Source organism: Phyllostomus hastatus, unplaced genomic scaffold (genome assembly GCF_019186645.2).
Source record: "Phyllostomus hastatus isolate PE091 unplaced genomic scaffold, TTU_PhHast_1.1 phas_scaffold_129, whole genome shotgun sequence".
In the NCBI taxonomy this organism is placed as follows: Eukaryota; Metazoa; Chordata; class Mammalia; order Chiroptera; family Phyllostomidae; genus Phyllostomus; species Phyllostomus hastatus.
This window is the reverse complement of record NW_025334009.1, coordinates 10053400-10069729: the sequence shown is the minus strand read 5'-3', so window position 1 is coordinate 10069729 and position 16330 is coordinate 10053400.

Here is a 16330-nt window from a genome sequence, read left to right as displayed (position 1 = left end):
AGAGACAGAAAATCCATGAATCAGTCACATGTGGCCTTGTTTCTGAAGTCTGGAAATCAAAGTAGCTCTAGCCCTGGGAAAAGATTGCAATGGCACAATTAGTCCTTTTCAACAAAGTGCTCAGTAAAAATAGAAACACCCATTCCTAAGGAACTGAAAGTCAAGAAATACAATTGAGTTAAAAAAACTTAGAGGGACAGGAAACATTTAGTAAGCACCTACTGTGTGGGGTGCCACATATAACATTGCATTTAGTCGCCGACACTCTCGAGGACTGTGGTGAAGCATATGTGTGGGGCAGGATATGACGCCACCCCATTGGATGATGGTGCTCTGGAAAGTGCCATGTCACTGCACAAACAGGGGACCTACTTCTGAGTAGGAAGGGATTCTTCTTGTCATCTTCCATACACGGCTAGTGGGAGTAAAAACGGGCACAACCTCCTTGGAGCAAGATCCAGCAATATTATGCAGATTTGCATATCCTTCTAGGAGATCTTACAGACTCTTCTCCCTGGCTGGGATTTCTCATGCCCTCCCTGTGTCCCAGAACCCTTTGTTTTGACCTCCCTTTTGTATTTATGTCTTAGTTCTTCTACAAGGTTGTAAACCCTTTGAGGACTTACAGAATTCATCTCTCAAGTCCCCTTATATAAGCAAAATACATATTCTTTCAGATTATAAGAGCTCTCTTTCTGTCCTGGCTCCTGTCCTGTTGAGTGTAAACTTTCTCAAGTCCATCTGGCCTTTAATACAGCCTTTGAATCTCCGCCGCTGCCTCCTTACTGGCCTCAGAACCATCCCTTCTCAACGAGTGGCCTTGCACCTACAGTCTCCCTCTCATGGCACATGTCGCCTCTTCCACTCACGGCACCTGGCCTTTGTTCCCAGTGACGTCACCTTTGCACCAGGCACTTTCATAGGGTTGGTACCTGTTCCTTATACTTTTGCACCTCCCTTATTTTTACCCTACTTGATTCATTTTAGGAATGACAGTTTGATCCAGTGGAGAACTCAGTTTTGCTTAGTGAGTCAATCCCCAAATTGTGTTCCTTTAATAGATGAGTTACAGCTATTAGATTTTTAAAATGGGATTGATTTGTTTGGTGTATTGTCAACTCTGTCATGTGATTTTACGTTATACTTACTTTATGCGCTATGCCATATTTCTTTGTGACTCATTTTCTCTGTTTGTTTTTTTATTCCTTGAGGTTATTTAGCAAAGTCTGTATTTATATTCTAGTCATTACCTTGATACAAATGCCTTTTATAATGTTCTAAGTCCCTTTCCTTAGGTAGGCTTCTCCTAAATGGTTTGTTCAGCTTTAAATTATATCCCTTTTTTATTAACTATTATCCATGTAGCAATCAGTTTGATTATTTTATTATTCCCTTACTGTCTTCCTTCTTTCCTATTTTTAAAAAGATCTTTTCATTTGTTTTTAGAGAGAGGGGAAGGGAGAGATAAAGAAAGGGAGAGAAACATCCATGTGAGAGAGAAACAATGATTGGTTGCTTCTTGACCAGGGACCAAGCCTGCAACCCAGGCCAGGCATGGGCCCTGACTGAGAACCTAACTGGCAACCTTTCACTTTGTGGGATGATGCCCAACCAACTGACCCACCCGTTTTTAAGATGTTCTTCTGCAGAGCATTTCTGTTATGTTTAAAGTATGATAGAATTTATCCTGAATTATACCTTTTAGGTTAATTTTCAATATTTAAACTAGGCCTTTTATTTTTGTGATTTTAAAAAATTATAATTTCACATATTAATTGTGTTCAAATTTAAAAAGATTCTTTAAAAACTCCAACCATACGCATATGTTTGGATTTTCATATCTGTTTTCTGTCTCTATTACTTTGTCTTTGATTCTTTTTACTTCTTTCTTTATTTTGCTTTTGATCTTTTGGCTGTTTTTATCCCTCTCCTCAAGGCTCCTATTATAATTTTGGTCAAATCTGTTCTTTCTTGTGTACTTTATAACTTAGTTCACTTTCTGAGATGATTTTACCATTTTTTTCTGCAATATGTTCCTTGAATTTGGTCAACTTCCATTTCCCATTTTTTGTCTTTTATCCATTTCTATTATAAGTTTTAAAATTTATGATTCAAGATGGTCTTTCCTAATTATAAATATTTATTTATTAATATTTAAACTGAAGGCGGGATATCATTTAATTGTTTTCTTTGGTTAGTGGGTGGTTTGTAGGGGAAATATTGCTAGGTGAAATGTTTTATTCTCATTTAAAAATTTCTTCTTAAGGTAGTTGTGTAATTTTCTTAAGGTAGTTGTGTAAGATAGTTGTATCATTTTCTGTTCATTTAAAAAATGCGTATATTGTCTGGACCAGAAATAACATACGGGGCTAAGGAGTCTGGATGGCTCAGTAGCTTTCTGAGCTCAAGAGCTCCCCCTTTGGTGGCATGATGAAGTGTAGTTCCTTTACTGGATGGCCTCTTGGGAGAGGGAGAAGGAGGGATTTGTCAGCTTCTTAATTTTAGACTTTGGTTTCTGTAAGACCCTTAATTTCCACCCCTTGCCCCTTTCTTTCCACTGACCGTGAAGATGACAAGAGATACCGCCCCTTTTAGTTGGCCCCGTGTCCCCCAGAGGCAGCACCTTCCATTGGGTCCTGCGTACTGGCACACGTCTTCGTTTCGATTTCTTCGTAGTCACCCGAATCCCGTCCGTAGCCAGTGCTCGGTTCACTGGGTTTTAGATCTGTTCTCGTTTTCCTCCACTTAGGGTGGGACCACCTTTCTCCAGTGGGCCAGGGTCCTCCTCTCTTCTTCTTTCCCAAGCGGTGTGCCCATGCTCCATTTGGGTGTGAGTCGTGGCACTGGTTCTGGCTTTGCTGTTTTGAATGTATACTCCTCTGTTTACACATAAATTGATAATGTTAGCAGTCCCTGTCTCTTAGTTATGCTGTAGCATGGCTTAAATGTGGTTTTCTTTGCTTTCTTTAATGGTCTGTATGTTTTCTGGAGAATATATTAAAAGATTCTAATTTAGATGGCCACCATCTTCCTACAAAAAAGTTAGAAGCTCTACTCATATAATTTTCAAAGTCATCATCTTTCAGAGAATTCCAAGTGGGCCTGAGAACCTTGTCTACCCAACTTTTCCTGTATTTCTGGGACACCCTTGAGGGAGGTCAATGGGATCTTTCCAGAGAGCAGCATGAAGGTCCTTGAACTTGACGTTTACTAGATCCTTCCAACCCTGATAGTGTATAATTGCATGGACCTGGGGCTTGCCATTAGTGCTGAATTAACAAGAAATTCAATGTACTGAAATAGTATCCCATGCAGTTTGGCCAATGGATATTTCTGGATTTTCCTCCTCTTTGACACTAGATTGTCTTATAAGCAATTGTACAGACAGAAGAAGCAGTCTACAAAGATTCATTCGCTGCTCTGTATTGCGGATCCTTACCAGTGTTATAAGATAAAATCCCTAATTGTCACGAACAGTTGCCATTCTGTTAGGAAAACTCCCTTCCCTGAAACAGACCTTGATACAGGTTTTCTCTTGAGAATCATCAGTATCTAAATCTTCTGTGCCAGACCTGCTAAAAATGGCTACAAAACATGCTCTCCTGCTTCTTGCTAATTGGCTTCCGTAAGTTTTCTGTCTATCTTAACAAATTTCAAATTCCCTTCTGAGTGTCTGCTCTGGTGCTCTTTACACAACAGTAGAACACTTTTTCTCATCATGGTTCTTCTTAGAATAAATATAATTCTTTACTTAATCCCTTCAAATGCATTATCTCACCAGACCCATTATCCTTGAGCTACGCTGGGTACGCATCCTCAAAAGAGTTTATTTCTCACAAGATAAAACTAAGGCAAAGAGAAATAAAGTGACATGTTGAAGATCTATTTGAGGAAACTAAATTTATAATTTATGTTTCCTTATTCTCAAATAAACACTGTCCACTAGATTCCCCTAATATGTGATTAATTTAGAATAACTTAACATACATTTTCTTTTCAACCAGTGCTAATTATACCCTACTAGTAAATATTAGGGATTATAATTGCCTTAATGTGGGGGAGAGGCCATTCAATGAAGCTCACACATCTGTTTTGGTGTTACTGACCACTGAGTCAGTGCCTACGTGAGTTGTGACTTTCTAATTAACTAAGATTCTTGACACATTTAGTGGGCTGATGCGGTCATTCATAGGACCATGGGGAACAGGGAGCAAGAGGAATAGAAACTAATTTAAAGATCTGAGGTGCTCCCTGCTTCCTCCAAAATGCTTGGAAAACTAACCCCACATTCTGCTCTGTAAAGGAAAAGGGCTGATGACAGTGGTCAAGTAAGATGGGAGTGACCATGATATTGTGGCTCAGCTGGGGACAAAACCTGACTCTAAGTCTAAGTAATTGTTGTTGTTGTTGTTGTTGTTGTTATTGTTATTATTATTTGATTTATGCCAAGACGTGGCATTTCGAAAGAGCAACCTGCCTCTGGATGTCCTCTGGACATCCTGGGAAGGCCAGTCATGATGTCCCCCTTCCAGAAGATGCGGCAGAACACACTGTGGGCAGCAAAAGTCGTTCCTCCCCAGTGGGACTGCACCTGGTGGAGCTTGCATGGGGTGCTGGCATGAAGGAGACCAATGGACATGACGGAACTACTTAGCACCCATTGTCTCCGTTGAGCCTCACACCACCCCTGAGGCGGGTGTGACTATACCAGCCTGGTGTGTAAGGAAACCAGGGCTTAAAGAAGTGAGTAAGTTACCCAGTGTAAGATAGCTAGTACGTGTTGGAACTCAGAAGGGACCCAGAGCTTTGACTTAACCAACATTTTAAACTGTGCTGGGATCTGTCAATGGATCCATGGGGCAGAACCTTCTGCACTGAGCATGAGTTTCACCTGGTTAAACCTCACATCCTTCACCTGCAAGTGGAGACAATATTATCTGCTTTGCAGCAATGGCCTAAGGATGGAATAAGGAATTTAGGAAAATCCCTGGCATGTGATAGCTAATCATTCTTCACTGATTGATTTTTATTTGGTTATCGAGCTTGCATATCATTAATTAAACAACTATTTATTGAGCTGTAGGATCAGCTATTGTTACTTCTTGTCTATAGCACTTGGTAATTTCTTCTTACTGCTTTATGTAATCCTTAAAATAAGCCTACAATGTAGGTATTATTACTATCTTCATTTTACAAATGAGAAAACAGACTTAAAAAGATGAAGTGATACACAAAGGCCAAACCTCTGAAAACTAACTTTCCAAAGCCATTTTACTAAAAGAGCTAAATTTTGAAGAATTTTTAAAGAGCTGCGCCATGCATCAGCACCCTCTCTGTCCTTGTGCTGGCCTTTACATTCTCCTGCGTCTTTATTTCATACAAGGATGGATGACATCATACAACACCCAGTGTGCCACTGTGTTCTATAGGCTCCTGGGCACTCCCCCTCTCTCTCATGGGGAAATTGTGTAGGGAGCTGCCTTACTCCAGTTTATTTGCCCAAGAAGTTACAGAGAGTTGTTATTCAGCTAAACTCTCAATGATTCATCAGTAGATAATTGGATGAGTTCATTAAAAGCTATTTGTTTATGACAAATGGAATTTCAGCTAATTGACCCAGGACCAGGCGGGGGGCCAGCTTTTTGTTGTGCTGTTGCGGGTGGTGAGGTTTTATAAGATGGCAGGTGGCTGACATCAAGTACTCTGAATGATGTGAGTGTTTAGTATATTTGCAATTTCCAACAAAACGGATTCTGCTGGATCGTGGGACTCTGTGTCCAGGGAGCAAGATAATTTCTGGGGAAGCTGGACTTGGCAGCTACTCAACTCCATGCTTATAAAAAACCAATAATGCATACTGTTTATTTTTACCCTGGACGGGTCTCTGGTAAAATCCACCTCTTGTAATAGAAAGAATAGGGCTGGCTCTGTTTTACTTTCTGGTCTAAACTATGAATAATCTGTTCTTTCTCTTTTTTTTTGAAGATTTTATTTATTCATTTTAGTCAGAGGGGAAGGGAGGGAAATAGAGAGGGAGAGAAGCATCCCGGTGTGGTTGCTTCTCATGCACCCTCTACCGAGAACCTCACCTGGCCCACAACCCAGGCATGTGCTCTGACTGGGAATCAAACTGATGACCCTTTGGTTTGCAGGCTGGTACTCAGCCCACTGAGCCACACCAGCCAGGGCCAAATACTCTACTTTTTCTTTCATTGCCTCCCACCTTTATGCATGTAAATTTCTGCATCTTAAATACCTCATGACACAGTCCACTTCTATCTAACCTTCTACCACTAATCAAGAGAAAGCCACCATCATCTCTACCTAAGCACTAAAACGACCTTCCAAAAGCTTCCCCACCTTTACCTCTTTCTCAACCCAACCCATTCTTCACAACACAAAAAGAAGGATTCATCTAAAATAGAAATGCCACGTGGTGTCACTGTGCAGCTCAGAACCCACCATAGGCTCCTTGTCACCTTAAGAATAAAGTTTAAATGAAAATGCCTGGCAGCCACATGCCTGGGGACCCAGCCTTTCCTCTACCTGGACCCTCTGCTCCTGCTGGCGTGAACCAGGGAAGTTCTCTTAACCCAGCCATCCCTCCTCACATCTGAGTCTTTGCATATGCTGTTCCCTCTGTGTGCAATGCTCTTCCCCTTTCTCTGTCTTACTCTCTTGCTTATGCTCCTCCAGGTCATTGTGAATAATTTTATGGACAACCATAATCCTCAGTATAAACCCCCCAAATGTGTCATGTGAATCAACAGACATGAACACTGATGTTCATAACAACATTATTCTTAGCAAAGTCTGGAAACAACCCACATGTCCTCCAATAATAACACAGGTAAATAACTTGTGGTATGTTCATTCCCCTAAATATGGTAAGACAATGGCATTGAATGAACAACAGCTACAAGCAACATGATGAATCTCATAAACACTATATAGAACCAAAGAAGCTGGAACAAGAGGATGCTTAGATTCTATTTATTTAAAACATGTTCATAGATAGGCAAACTAGGCTACAGTGTTTAGAGGAGAGCACTTGGGTGGTGTAGGTAGGCAGAGAGATAGGAAGAAATGACACCACCAGTAAGTGAAGAGGTTTACTTGTGGGAAGGCTGGGTGAGCAGGAGTACCGAGGAGCTCCTGGAATGCTGGTAATGTTGTGTTTCTTGACCTACGTGGTAATTACACAGGTATTTACTTCCTGATAAAGCATTGCTGTGAATATCTTTGTTATATTTTATAATATAAAACATTAAGAATTTAAGTGAATGAATGAATGAAAATCCAACGTTCTAGATAGTCCTGAGGTGCTCTCTGTAACTGTTCCTTATTCTCACGCTCCCGGGAGGGAGGTGAGGGAAGGTATGGAGGTAAGAGTGCCTGCTTGCCTTCCTCTTATAGGGGGCTTCTCCTTTCTCATACTTCTGTTTCCCTTGTTGTCCCATGTCCTGCCTCCCCTCCTCTGCCTCAGGACTCAACAGCAGCCACGCTGATCCGCCCCAGGGCTGCTGACCACAGAGCCTCTGGCTGAGAGCCCTCTGAGGCTGTCAGGACACTGGAGGGTGGCCTCTTCCTGTACATCCCTCCCACTGAACGTTATCCAATGGGCAGGTGTGTCTAGCAAACACGCAGAGGGAGGCATCAGGCCAGACCACGGGGATGGACCCTCACAATATGTCTCTGGGCCATGTTGCCCCCTTCTCCACATCCGGGCTCTGGCTGAGTCATGCACCAGAGGTGAAGGGCACTGGTTGGCATCCAGTGTCCTGGGCATTGTCTCAGCAAGAGCTGGCAGCAGCCGCCACACTTAGTGTGTGAAACACAAGGCATTCCTGAAGGGAAAAGACAAGTGAACCAGAGCTCTGAAGTTTTATCTGACTCCCTCTATTTACATTTTAAAAATAAGAGCATTCACACCCCCTCCAGTCCTGACCCCCAGTCAGTTGTCAGTTGCACCTGACCCCAACTTGCAGGACTCTGACTTGCTTGCACTGGCCGGGAATGGCCAGGTAATCTGCACCTGTCCTCAGCACCCTCGCGTTGCTTTCTCTGCAAACCCAGCACGAAGGGCTGCCGCAGTGCACTGCCTTAGAGGAGCTCTTGAAAGAGCAGAGCGTGTGTTTTGCTCTGTCAACAGAGCCTGGAGGATTTTGCTGGTAAAGGAAAGGAAAAATCAATATGGCTATTTAAAATGGTGGCTGCTAAGCAGAGCCAGAAAGGGCACTCCAAGAAGGACAGTCAGAGCTTTAGGGAAGGAGGAGGAAGAATTTCAGTGAAGTTTTTATGCTTCATACTTTCATCCTTATTCCATTTCCAAATAGCCTGAATCAGAAACACCCCTGTTCTCACGTCTTGCCTAGGAATAGTAATAGCTGCTCTATCTTGAGTATGTAGAATATGCCTAGAGCTTTGCACACACTCAGTGGTAATATTAACTCCATTTTAAAATTTTTCTATCAATATCCCAAAGTTAGCTTATTTCAAACTTTTGCCCCTGTAGCTTTGGAAAAGATTTCTAGAAATGGGATTCCTGCATCAAATCATAGCAGGTTAGCCAATCAAAGGGGAAGAAGCAGGGGCAGGGCGGTCTTTGGAATGCCACTTATTTTTGGGTGAAACGTGCCAGGATCATCTGTCCATTCATGACTACATGCTCTGGTCCCATTTATCTCAGGCACTACCAGGAAATAGGAGGGCTAAGCCGAGACACAAGGTGTCCCCTTCTGTTCTTCCCAAACTGGCCTTCTTTGATTGATAACGCCCTGCCCCCGCCTCTCAACATAGATGATAGATGATACGTAGGTAGACAGATAATTTAAATAGCTGATTGTATCCAAAGTTTCATTTTCACCCCATGACTTCTTTAAGCCCTTGAAAGAGTCACATCTTACCTTACTACTAGAATGGATTATGATTATTCATCCATTGCCTGGAAAACAGTGGAATAATGTCCCCAAGGGAATTAAAGAAAGTAACTGCTACTCTAGAATTTAATGTTCAGCAAAAATAGTTTTCAAAAGTAAAATGGAAATAAGTACACTTTCAGGCAAACGAAAACTGAGAAAATTTGTTACCAGCAAGCCTACACTAATATACAAAGTAAAAGGTATTCTTTAGAAGAAGTAAGAGGAAAGCTTGAAGTTGCAAGAAAGATTAAAACGTGTTTAAATGTGAATCTATTTAAATAAATGTTGTCTCTAAAAACAATACTAATAATGACTTGAAGTATTGAAATATAGAAACAAATGCATAGCAGGAATAGCATTGAAGTATGTAGAGGGATAAATAGAATTAAGAGTTTCTATGGCTCTCACATTGTCTGGGAAATGGTAAGAGTATTTATTTGTATTAAACCCTAAGTCATGGGTACATGTGGTAATTTCTAAGGTAACTACTAAAATAATGGAAAATAATGTACTACTACTAGGATAAATAGAATGAAAAATTATCAAGCCCCAAACAGAGGAAGAGTAGGTAAAAAATAAGTAAGGGGGAGTGTGGAAAGCAAGTAATAAAATGCTCTACTTAAATCAATATGTATGAGCAGAAAATGATATTAAATGTAAAATGACTAGATGTCAACTAAATAATTGTACATAAGATTTAGATATTACATGGTGATAAAAATAAACTCATGGGAAATATATAATTTAAAAAATGTATGCATCTAGCCACATACACTCAAAATGCATGAAACAAAAATTCATGGTCTTAGAAGGAAAATACACAAGTCCGCAATCATAGTGGCAGAGTTTAATACACTTCTCTTAATAACTGATAGGACAAGTAGATAAAAGTATGTTTTTGAAAGGTTTCAACAACAAGATTAACAAACATGATCTGATTCACACATATAAAACATACATAGCACCAGCAGAGTATTTGAGTGATATAAAACATTAAAAAAACCATAGACCATTCAAATTTTAAAGGAGTCACATCATACAGAATGCAATCAAATGAGAGATCTGAACAACAGAAATCCTTGAAACTTCACATATGCTTGGAATTCACAAAGAAGAAATGACAATGAAAGATTTTATTTTATTTTATTTCTATTTTTTAAATTTTAATTGTTGTTCAAGTACAGTTTTCTGCCTTTTACTCCCATCCCAACCCACCCTCCCCCAGCCTTCCCCACCTCCCTCCCATTTCCACGTCCCCTAGTTTTTGTCCATGTGTCCTTTATATTTGTTCCTGTAAACCCTTCCCATTCTCCCCTGAAACTCTCCTGAGATTCCCTCTTCTCTCCCCTCTGGTCACTGTCAGCCTGTTCTCTATTTCAGTGTCTTTGGCTATATTTTGCTTGTTTGTTTGTTTTGTTGTTTAGGTTCCTGTTAAAGGTGAGATCATATGGTATTTGTCTTTCCCTGCCTGGCTTATTTCACTCAGCATAATGCTCTCCAGATCCATCCATGCTGTCTCAAAGGGTAGGAGCTCCTTCTTTCATCCTGCTGCATAGAATTTCACAATGAAAGATTTTAATATACAGAGTGGGGCAAAAGTAGGTTCACAGTTGCAATTATCCAAAACAGAGTTTATTCTTGTGTTGTATTTATTAGTTATTGTATTAGGATAGAAAAGATGGAAAAAATTAAGCAAAATGTCAAGAGTAGTCATTTATGACTGGGTAGAAAGAACCATGGATTTTTTCCTAATTTTTCTATTTTTGTGGTTACATTTAATAAGTATTATTTTTCCATAAAGAGAATGTATTACATTTATGGACAGAAATATATGGGAGTCAACATAATCCTTTCCAAATGCAAAAATTTGTTCGGAGTGTAAGGATGCTGGTCTAAGTAAGATGTTCACTTTGTACACAACCCATTATTCTTAGTGGCTTTACTTTTCTGAAGAATGGAAAAAATCTGTTTGATATTTTCACTGTTCTCACCTTGAAGACAATTAAACCAATAACAGCTAACTCAGGTGGGTAGAAAAGGGAAGATTCTAAAAAGAGGAGCATTGCTTTTCATGCCTGAACTTTAATTTATGTTCTCAAATACTGTCTACAGTTTCACTTTTTCCTTCCCTGTTGCTGTCCTATTACTAAGCAACATGTTTATGGGAGCCATGCTCTCTCACTCATCAAATTGGTAACAATGTGCCCCGTAACAGAAGGTCCATCAGGCCGGTGCAGTTTCCATAGCACTTGCCAGCACAGAGGCTGTGTGGGGATGAGGCTTACCAAGTAGCTTCTTGCATGTTCTCCCAGAGATCTCACTGATGTCTCCACGTCCTGAAGGAAAACACATTCTCCTCTCCCCATCTCAACTCACAGGGGCCCACAGTGACACCCTGATGACTGGGGGATTGAAGAATGGCTAGAACTTGACATAAAACCAGGACATCATCCTAGGTATTTTGAAAGATCATTTTCTTGACTTTGGGCGGTGAATACGCAATGCAATATACAGATGATGTGTTATAAAATTATACACTGAAACCTGCATAATTTTGAACCAATGTCACTCCAATACATTTAATAAAATTTTAAAAAAGAAAGAACATTTTCTTGGAGTCAATATGTGTCCTGTGGCCCAGTGAGGGAGAGAGCTCAGGACTATTTCGACATAAACAAACTGTCAGGAGGGGGCGGGGCTACAGAACAGCCAGACGCGAGGTCGACTCCGGCTTCCACCTCGGATTGGTGGTAAATGGATTTGAAATTTCTTTGAGCCCCAATATCTTCATAAGTAGCAAGGGAGATAAGGTTGTCTTCGAAAATTATGAGGTGCCTGGTATTTAATAGGCACTTAATAAAATCTTATTTCTTTTCCATGGCAATTCAGGATGTTTTATGAAAAATCACAAAAAAGACTAGCCAACTGTTTGAGGTAGAACCAGAGGATTTGCATGTGTGCATTAGGAGTAGTGGTCAGGAGGAATTGCATGTGATGCTGTGGATATATAGTTAGAGGCAGGGAATGGAAACCTACAAGATCCCAGAGAGAGGTTTCTAGATTCTCTGTGTAAAAGTTATCATGAAAGAGAAACAATTAGCCAACTCATTTAAAAGGTCAGCTGAATCTAATTATAGGCTTATGATATATTCTAGTTGAAAGATATTTTGATATTGTGTCCAATTTTCTCATCTTCCAAGCAAAAATAAAACCAACTGTGCCAAGGTTCAGAGAAGAGAAGGTAATGTCCTGAGGCCACATGACACTGTGGTGAGCAGAAAGGGGACTGGGGCACTCCCAGCCCCCTATTTCTGGAAGGTAGGGCTCTCCTTGCCCCCTGAGATACTGCTGACCCTTCTTGGAAAAGCCTGTGTAAATAGGTCTGGTGCTAGATGCCGGCAAAGCAAGGTGTGGACCCACCCTCAGTGAGTGCCAGGAAGAAGGCGAGGACAGGAAGATGGGCGGAGGGCGCCACAGGCGGGCGGAGGGCACCACTGCAATGCCAGGCTGTCAGGAACAGGGAATGAAGTACATGCACACATCCATGCATACCAATTTCTTTATAAATGGAACATTTCCAAGCAATCCACACAGAATTATATATTTTTAAAAAAGGATAGAATGTAGAGTTTTTTTCTGCTAAGATGTGTGCATGTGTGTGTATGCAGAAGGAGGCCAGTGCGGTTTTTGCCTGTTCGTCCTCCTCTTCCTCATCTCGGCAGCACCTGCGGTGGCAGTTTGAAGTCATGGTAATCCACTCTGCTGTAGTCCCCCTTCACTTCGTGGACAGAGAGCCCAGTGCAAGGTCACACAGGGGCTAGAACTCTTAGTGTCTTAATACATTGGTCTAGGGCTCCGGCTCCTGCCTGCCTCCTACAGTCTCTGCTACCATCCCAAGTCCATCACCAAGCAGATCCAAAGTGCCTCACACTTACCAAACACGCCGCACAGAGTGGTGGGTTAGAATAGGCAATAGAAGAGATTGGGAGAAGGAGTGTGGTGTGTGGCCAGAGGAAAAAAAAAAGAGATGGAACAAATATGAAACCCAAAGTGTGTGTGCTGTTGACTTTTCCTGCAAATCTGCCAAATGCTTATGTTTAGCAATGAGCAAGTCCTAATGCCACTATTTTATCAACTCACCAATCAAGGGGAAAGACTTCCTTACTCTCACAGATGCTGAGGATCGATCACTCTGGGAGCATGCGGGCCAACAGATCACAGGTACTCCCTCAGGCTGAAGCATCTTTGGAAGCAGCGCCAGTCGGTGCGCAGGGACATGGTTACTGAAGTCGGTTGGAATGCAGAGCTGTTGGGATCGTTACCACGGGAAGCAGCTGCTACTGAGGAAACTATTGACCTGTCTGTTAAAAATACTCTAATCAGTAACTGGCTGCTTGGGCTTATTTAAGTCTCCATATTACAATGGACCAATGGCCTTATTACAGCTGTTCTGAGAATAAGACTAACCCGGCTTTGAAATTCACAGCACCAACCTGATTGTTCACGCAGCTGACTTTTGGGGACATTCTTTTATTGTCTCTCCAGGCTTTTGACTTCCCAACTCTGGGCTCCACACCTAATGTTTCTGATATGTGCATATTTTATTTTCTAGAAAAGCTCTAAATATTTACTAGCATTTAGCATCAAAAGTATGTAAAGGAAACGGTCATCACAGCGATGCTGCATCACCAGAGATGACAAGAAAGCAGAGGTCCAATCATGGAATCTTGACCGCTCCCAATTCTGCCTTAGTGGTCGGGAGAGCTGGGGGTATTATCTGTTGAAATACGGTCACTAAATCTTGTTCCAAACTCAAACCATCTGCATCTGTCAACCGGTTCCCATTTATCTTCATCTTTTGTCACTTTTCTTAACAAAAAGTTAAGTCTAAGTTCTGGAGTCTGTTGTCTTCCCTCTCAAAGCTGATTTATCCTTCATATTTTCAGATAAACCTAACAAGCATGGCGATCTGGCTCCCTGACACACTCAAAAGCGCATTAGAAATGGAGCATGTGGCGGGACGATGGCGGTAGACAGCAATGCAGGAAAGATGAGATGCACATCTGTGAGGATCAAGAACTCTGCTCACAGATGTCGTTTTTTAGTTGGCTAAGGCTGTCATATCAAAGGTCCATACACTGAGGAGCTTAAACAATAGAGATGTATTGTCTATAGTTCTGGAGGTGAGAAGTTTCAGATCTAGAAGTTTGAGAGCAGCATGGGTGTGCCCCCCCGCCCGCCGCCGAAGGTGCTAGGAAAGGTGTGTGCCCGCTTCTCTGCTATGCTAGCTCTCTGGAGTTCCTTAGTTTGTGGCCGTATAACTTCAGTCTCCACACAGTAGTCTCCTTATGTGCGTGTTTGTATCCAAATCTCCCCTTTTTAGAAGGATATTGGTCATGTTGAATTAGGGGACCACTCTATTCACATATGACCTCACTGTGACTTAATACATCTGCAGCATCTCTATTTCCAAATAAGGTCACATTTTGAGGCTCTGGGGGTTAGGACTTGAACATAGGAATCTTGGTGTCGGGGGTGCAAATTCAACCCATAAAAGACCTCAATAGCCTCTGATGATGGAATCACATCACAGAAAAATCCATAGTAAACTTTAGCCAAGATGAGGTTAAATGAGAGGAAAGATGAATTAGTCAGTCCTTTTAACTATGTAATTCAGGCTCGGTGATTAATGGCTCCGAGCCTTTTTTTAATCTAAAAGAAAATAATGAAAACTTTTCTTGTCTTAAGATGGCTGGAGTCAAAATATTTGTGAAAGCCCCATAAAATGTTAAACTCTATTTATATAACATATAAAATGTTCACAGTCTGCTTAGAATTACTATTATAATAATTTATAAAAATAGAAAAACCTTGCAATGTAGGTTTACTTGTTTCTTATTATTCTTCATGCTATAGTTGTTGTCAAATATAGTACATTTGTATATATTATAAATCTGACAAGGTAATCTTATAAACTTTAAATAGTCAGGTTAGTTTTAAATAATTTAAGAGAAAAATGTCTATTATATTTACCCAAATATTTACCATTTCTAATGTGGTCCCTACATCCTTAAAATCTGAGTTTTCTTCTGGTTATAACTTTCCTTCATTCTGAGGAATTTCCTTTAGCACTTCTTGTAGAACACATCTGTTGGTGACACATTCTCTTAGTTTCCTTTTATTTGAATTACCTTTATTCTGTCAAAACTCTCACTGGATATAAAATAGTTACCAGGGGTTTGTTTCCCCCTCTCCCCACTTTCAGGATTTTAGAAGTGTTTTTCACTGTCATCTGGCCTCCATGGTTTCAGATGAGCAGTAAGCAATATTTCAAGTCACTCTTTTGTATGTAATTTGGCGTTTTTCTCTGGTTTCTCTTAAGATTTTTTCTTTATCTCTGACTAAGACATGCCTAAGCATTAAAAAAAATCTTTTTCAGAGTTTGCTGAGATGCCTGATTCCTTAATTTTATCATTAAATCTGGGACGTTTTCAGCCATTCTGGGAAGGTTAGATTGATAAGAGGTTATACCACCGTGCCAGAAGCAGCACTTCTAAATTATAATGGTTTAGAAGGTCAAGACTGGTAGAGCTATCTGGGGAAGTCATCTATATAACATGTGGAAGTTAGAATCCTTGAGGGCTGAGTGTACACATTATCAGTGAGCCCCAATGAAGACTCTATGGCCCTGGCCGGTGTGGCTCAATGGGTTGAGCACTGGCCTGTGAACCAAAGGGTTGCTGGTTCGACTTCTGGTCAGGGCACATGCCTGGGTTGGCAGACCAGGTCCCTGGCTGGAGGGTGTTCGAGAGGCAACCAATTGTCTCTTACACATTGATGTTTCTCTCCCTTTCCTTCTCCCTCCCTTCCCCTCTTTCTAAAAATAAATAAATAAAAATCTTCAAACACATTAAAGTAGAACTGTTTAAAAAATTTAAAAAGACTCTATGGAATTTCACTCTCAAGAGGTGATGATAGGCATCTTTGTCAGGAAATACAAAGCATGTGCTGCAAGGACTAGGGATTTATATTGGGTGAGAGCATCCTAGCTGGGCCCGAGCACATGCAGAAATGCCTAGGAATGCAGACACAGGTGGGGACACCTGCCTGAGAGCATTTGATTGTCAGTTAAGTCTGCCTAGTGCTGTCTCCTCCTCCTCATAGGACGGCCAGTGGTTGAGTGAGTCTGCAAGGCATCCTGGGCGTGTGTCAGTGGGTGGTTCTGATCTCAAAGACATACGAGGTGTCATCAGTGTTTTTCAGAAGCCTTTACTAGCATGATGCAGCCTAATGATTCAGGGTCTCACTCACTGGAACCATGAGCTACTGAACAAAGGCTTGTATTCACTCTCAAATGTCTCTGGTACTGCTTTTCCTCTTCTTTCTCTGGAATCTGTGAACTAAACCAA